Raw genomic sequence first — 7,380 nt, forward strand, 5'->3', positions numbered from 1 at the left:
GTTCCACCAGCCTTATTAGCTTTTAAAATGAAACTTTTTGACAATACATTATATCATAACTAAGGCCTTTCTGTGAGAGCCTAGTTATACCCTAACACAGTGCTGTTAGGAAACTCCTGATTTACAGGCCACAACATGCCTGCAAATCAGGTTATGCTGGCTTGTAAAAGTGATGTGTAATTCCTATTGGAATCCAGACAGAGTGAGGATAGCCAACAATTAGAATTTTTACAAAATTACTGCCAGGGTGGGAAAATTGAATTCTTAAGACTACCTAAATCATCGAAACTGGAACAAACATCTCCGTAACGGGGTACAATATGTCCAACTACTAACAGATTGGTTTATTTTAGAAAAATATGTTATCTTAATTTAGTTCAAGATTAATCAACCAGTCCATTTACATGGAAAAACACAGATATTGAAACAAACAATTCTGAAAATCAACCTGCAATGAAGCATGTTGGGAAATATGATAATGGTGAGCGTGGTTTGGAGTGTTTTACTCTACACAGATTAAAAATGACACAATCACACTCAACTCTGGTTTTTAAAACCAATACTTGGTTGATTTTTTATCCTGAATCAAATGTTCACTAACTGGACTATATGATAATTATGCTAAACAGTAAAGGTGTAACACACTGGGCACATTCGTAAATTCAACGTCTAGTTTACACTGAAAAATCAACAGGGCTCAGTCTTTCACTAAAGTTAGACAGCGTGCTAGAAATGTAAAGGGAATTTCCGACTGAGACGATTTACACAGAGTTTACAGTGAATGCAGAACATTTCCTTTGCATATCACTTACGCTGTAACGCTGAACTACCGCGAAATGGATTGAATACCCCAAGATTAAATCAGATCAAGTTAAACAGGTGTGGTGATACTGATTATTTGTCGGCGGAGATGGTTTGTTTACATAGTAGGTTATAATAACTAACGCAGCAACGTTAGGGTAGAAGGTTAGGGGAATGAGGTTAAGTCTAGTAAAGGGTTAGGTTTAGCTACAATGCTAGTTGTCAACAACTGTTGTACACCTGCTCCACTAAACCACAACAGTATAAACGTAAACACATCATCCGTTTACAACACCGGGAGCCATTTGACACCTCTAACGCAGTTCCCGACACCGTCAAAACAACCCCGATTTGGATGTCAGCTAAAGCGTATCTGATTGAATTGATTCGATGTGTGCTTGTTTACAGAACGGTGGTGCTACTTCCGGTCACCGCAGTACTCTCAGTTTTGCAGCGCTATGCCGCTGTATCACCACTAATTGACGGACAGTTCGATCAGCGAATGAGACACCATTGTAAATACAACCCATATTTATGCTTATTTATTTTATCTTGTGTCCTTTAGCCATTTGTACATTGTTAGAACACTGTATATATATATAATATGACATTTGTAATGTCTTTACTGTTTTGAAACTTCTGTATGTGTAATGTTTACTGTTAATTTTTGTTGTTTTTCACTTTATATATTCACTTTGTATGTTGTCTACCTCACTTGCTTTGGCAATGTTAACACATGTTTCCCATGCCAATAAAGCCCTTGAATTGAAAATTGAATTGAAATTGAATTGAGTTAAGAACAGGACTCCCGAGCCTCCAATGGCTGTGGATATGTAACCCGATACCCCAGAATCATTCGAGGCAAACTGAAGCAGAAAAACGAGGCGGTCAGCCACAACTGTCATGAAGCGATTTGGCCTTAATATACGGTTATTTCTAAGCGAATTACCTTGATAAAACAAAATAGGGGAATTAACATTTAAGAAAAACCAGTTTCCCACGCAAAGAATCCTTTTGGAAATGTGTTTTCAAATAGTGTAAGTCTATGCACATGCTTAAGTGAGAGGAGTCTGCGGTATCGGTGAGGTTTCCGTGGTGAATATATGAGGGCTGGGGTACAGTCAAACAAACCACACAAGTAACACCTCCAGCATCTAGTATAAACAGCACAATACGATTCAGTGGTGGAAAGTATTTAAGTAAAAACACTTTATAAAGTACTACTTAAATCGTTTTTGGGGTGTATCTGTACTCTACTATTTTTTTTTTTTTTGTTGTTGACAACTTTTACTTCACTACATTCCTAAAGAAAATGATGTACTTTTTATTCCATACATTTAACCTTGACACCCAAAAGTACTCATTACATGTTGAATACTTAGCAGGACAGGAAAATGGTCTAACTCACACACTTATGAAGAAAACATCCCTGGTCATCCCTACTGCCTCTGATCTTGAGGACTCACTGAACACATGCTTTGTTTGTCAATTATGTTTAGTTGGTGCGTTCCCTTTGCTATCCATAAATAAATAAAAACAAGAAAAATGGTGCCGTCTGGTTTGCTTAATATAAGGAATTTAAAATGATTTGTACTTTTACTTTTGATACTTAAAGTATATTTAAAACCAAATCCTTTCAGACTTTTATTCAAGTATGACTTTACTCAGTGACTTTAACTTGAGTAACTTTCTATTAATGTATCTTTACTTTTACTCAAGTATGACATTTGGGTACTTTCCCCACTACTGATCAGATTAGACACATACAGTATGAAGAGCATGTCACTATAACTTCTTTGTATTAGAAATGTTCACGAACTGGACTGTGTGATAATTATGCTAAACGGTAAAGGTGTAACACAGTGGGCACATACAACGTCTAGTTTGGATTTACATTTGGTTAAGTTATCAGCTAAGGTGAAATCAAACCCCCAAAAATTGGATTTTAGGTTCAAAGTTGGGTGAAAAAAAGACAAAATTCACATTTATGACTTTTTGCAAATCCAAGTAGTTTTCCTTGTTCAACATCACAGTACAACCCATTTTTGCCCCGTTTTTTGCTTAGCGAATAGGCCTACCACTTCCACCTGATTCAGCTCATACCGAGGAGCTCTGCCTCGCAAACACACATGACCGTCCTCCTGAAGCATCTCACCTAGTTCTGACACCGAAAAGCTAGCTATTCAGCAGGCTGATGAGTGAGTTTCACACATCCCCATGTGCTACAGAGGCACTGAATGTGGGTTGGAAGTCTACCAGTCCTCGGTTAATCCAAGCAGTGGACAGGGGTATGAAGGCAGGTGTCTGCTGTGTGGCTGGCTCTGCAGAGACTTAATCTGACACTGAAATTCTGCCACCTGTTAACAGAAATACAGTACCAATTGAAATGGCATATCTGATCTAAAAAGATAATTACTAAAGGCAACAGCACTTAACCCCGAGGAAGCCAAATTAGGTTTTGTGTGTGGTGTACATACCAAGCAGCTCTTACCCACTATTCAGGGCCAGTAATCTAAGACACAGCAGGCAATCAAGCTGTTAGTTGGCCAAGATAGCGAATGGAACATATATATGTGTGACAAACCACAGTTATATAAACACTGGTTACACCTTTGCATTAACATGTGGTTTTCACTATACAATTGAAGTAATCTCGTCCAGCCGGCTCTCTCTTGTTAGCAATGTAGCCTGAGGATGAGGTTAGATTTCCAGATACAATGCATGAAGCATCGCTGATCACCTCCTGAGGTGGTCAAGAAGATCGGTTCACAATAGGTTCCCAATGCGTGTTTTAATTGTCTACACCCGTCTGAAAATGTGTGCACGATCAGAATGTGTGCACGATCAGAATGTGTGCACGATCAGAATGTGGGCACGATCAGAATGTGTGCACGATCAGAATGTGTGCACGATCAGAATGTGGGCACGATCAGAATGTGGGCACGATCAGAATGTGTGCACGATCAGAATGTGTGCACGATCAGAATGTGTGCACGATCAGAATGTGTGCACGATCAGAATGTGTGCACGATCAGAATGTGTGCACGATCAGAATGTGTGCACGATCAGAATGTGTGCACGATCAGAATGTGTGCACGATCAGAATGTGTGCACGATCAGAATGTGGGCACGATCAGAATGTGTGCACAATCAGAATGTGGGCACGATCAGAATGTGTGCACGATCAGAATGTGTGCACGATCAGAATGTGGGCACGATCAGAATGTGGGCACGATCAGAATGTGGGCACGATCAGAATGTGGGCACGATCAGAATGTGGGCACGATCAGAATGTGGGCACGATCAGAATGTGGGCACGATCAGAACACAGGACGCATGGGGAAAAAAACTGGTTTATAACAGGGCTATTATGACACACAAACCAGCCTCTTAATTATCCGTCTGTTATGGGAATTAACATAGACAATTGCCTTGTGTAATGAGACATGTGCTTCTGGAGGTTCTCAGTTCTGTAAAAAATAAAATAATAATCATTGCAACACTGAAGAAAATGTCACTATGGACAGAATGATGACATGACAAAAAAGTAATTTCTAGTATCATTAAACAGCATGGGTAAAGATGGCTGAGTTTAGACACGCAGCTCTTTTTCACTAACTGGTCTATTGACAAATCAGATCAGCGCTGAAAAAAAGTATACACACACACACACACACACACACACACGCGCGCACACAATACCTCATAATGAACTGGTTTTTAGAAAATTTTGCAAGTGTTTAAAAAATAAAAACAGAAATATTTTATTTACATAAGTATTCAGACCCTTTGATTTGAGACTCGAAATTGAGCTCAGACGCATCCTGTTTCCATTGATCATCCTTGAGATGTTTCTACAACTAACCTGTGGCAAATTCTATTGATTGGACATGATTTGGAAAGGCACACACCTGTCTATATAAAGTCCCACAGTTGACAGTGCATGTCAGAGCAAAAACCAAGCCATGTGGTGGAAGGAATTGTCCGTAGAGCTCCAAGACAGGATTGTGTCAAGGCACAGATCTGGGGAAGGGTAGGAAAAAATTTATGCAGCATTGAAGGTCCCCAAGAACACAGTGGCCTCCATCATTCTTAAATGGAAGAAGTTTGGAACCACCAAGACCCTTCCTAGAGCTGGAGGCCTGGCCAAACTGAGTAATCGGGGGAGAAGGGCCTTAGTCAGGAGGTGACCAAGGCCCTTCTCCCCCAACAGTATTGGGCTTGATTACCAACACTGACGAGACAGCCTACAGGGACAACAAATCAACAACAACAAATCGAAGGAGATGATTGTGTACCTCAGGAAATAGCAGAGGGAGCACTCCCCTATCCACATCAATGGGACGGTAATGGAGAAGGCTGGATAAGGCGGAAAGTTAAGTTCCTTGGCGTACACATCACAGACAAACCGAAATGATCCACCCACACAGACTACGTGGTGAAGAAGGCACAACAGTGCCTCTTCAACCTCAGGAGGCTGTCACCTAAAACCCTCACAGGCTTTTACATATGCACAATTGAGAGCATCCTCTCAAGGGGTCTGAATACTTTCTAATGCACTGTATACACAATCATTACTGCATGCTTTTAGATTCACCTGTAACACTTGTTTAGTTGGGATTTATTTTAATCAAATGTCTAGTCACAGTTCAAGTGGAGCAATCTGTCATTTTATTTTGAGTATGGAAACTTACCTTGGTATGCAAAGAGGAAAGCTGCCCATGCAAATAGGTTGAATAGAATATCTTCATCCCTGATCTTGACAGCCTCTCTCCCTCCATTTCCACAGGTCCTTCTAACCTGGACTCAGGGGTAGAAGGAACATAGTAAACGTAAAGCTGTAACAATCAAATGAGTATCATATGTTACGTTTCGTGTGGTATGTATTCATATGTAGATGTTAATTTCATATATGTTATGTTTCAAAATGCAATTCGTATGATATGCTACGTATTGAAATTTATTTTGGCTAACGGGGCGGCAGGGTAGCCTAGTGGTTAGAGCGTTGGACTAGTAACCGGAAGGTTGCAAGTTCAAACCCCCGAGCTGACATGGTACAAATCTGTCGTTCTGCCCCCGAACAGGCAGTTAACTCAAATCAAATCAAATCAAATCAAATTTTATTTGTCACATACACATGGTTAGCAGATGTTAATGCGAGTGTAGCGAAATGCTTGTGCTTCTAGTTCCGACAATGCAGTAATAACGAGCAAGTAATCTAACTAACAATTCCCAAAAAAAACTACTGTCTTATACACAGTGTAAGGGGATAAAGAATATGTACATAAGGATGTATGAATGAGTGATGGTACAGAGCAGCATAGGCAAGATACAGTAGATGATATCGAGTACAGTATATACATATGAGATAAGTATGTAAACCAAGTGGCATAGTTAAAGTGGCTAGTGATACATGTATTACATAAGGATGCAGTCGATGATATAGAGTACAGTATCAACGTATGCATATGAGATGAACAATGTAGGGTAAGTAACATTATATAAGGTAGCATTGTTTAAAGTGGCTAGTGATATATTTACATAATTTCCCATCAATTCCCATGATTAAAGTGGCTGGAGTAGAGTCAGTGTCATTGACAGTGTGTTGGCAGTAGCCACTCAATGTTAGTGGTGGCTGTTTAACAGTCTGATGGCCTTGAGATAGAAGCTGTTTTCAGTCTCTCGGTCCCAGCTTTGATGCACCTGTACTGACCTCGCCTTCTGGATGACAGCGGGGTGAACAGGCAGTGGCTCGGGTGGTTGATGTCCTTGATGATCTTTATGGCCTTCCTGTAGCATCGGGTGGTGTAGGTGTCCTGGAGGGCAGGTAGTTTGCCCCCGGAGATGCGTTGTGCAGACCTCACTACCCTCTGGAGAGCCTTACGGTTGAGGGCGGTGCAGTTGCCATACCAGGCGGTGATACAGCCCGCCAGGATGCTCTCGATTGTGCATCTGTAGAAGTTTGTGAGTGCTTTTGGTGACAAGCCGAATTTCTTCAGCCTCCTGAGGTTGAAAGGCGCTGCTGCGCCTTCCTCACGATGCTGTCTGTGTGAGTGGACCAATTCAGTTTGTCTGTGATGTGTATGCCGAGGAACTTAAAACTTGCTACCCTCTCCACTACTGTTCCATCGATGTGGATGGGGGGTGTTCCCTCTGCTGTTTCCTGAAGTCCACAATCATCTCCTTAGTTTTGTTGACGTTGAGTGTGAGGTTATTTTCCTGACACCACACTCCGAGGGCCCTCACCTCCTCCCTGTAGGCCGTCTCGTCGTTGTTGGTAATCAAGCCTACCACTGTTGTGTCGTCCGCAAACTTGATGATTGAGTTGGAGGCGTGCATGGCCACGCAGTCGTGGGTGAACAGGGAGTACAGGGGGGCTCAGAACGCACCCTTGTGGGGCCCCAGTGTTGAGGATCAGCGGGGAGGAGATGTTGTTGCCTACCCTCACCACCTGGGGGCGTCCCGTCAGGAAGTCCAGTACCCAGTTGCACAGGGCGGGGGTCGAGACCCAGGGTCTCGAGCTTGATGACGAGCTTGGAGGGTACTATGGTGTTGAATGCCGAGCTGTAGTCGATGAAA

This window comes from Oncorhynchus tshawytscha, linkage group LG03 (assembly GCF_018296145.1).
Source record: "Oncorhynchus tshawytscha isolate Ot180627B linkage group LG03, Otsh_v2.0, whole genome shotgun sequence".
In the NCBI taxonomy this organism is placed as follows: Eukaryota; Metazoa; Chordata; class Actinopteri; order Salmoniformes; family Salmonidae; genus Oncorhynchus; species Oncorhynchus tshawytscha.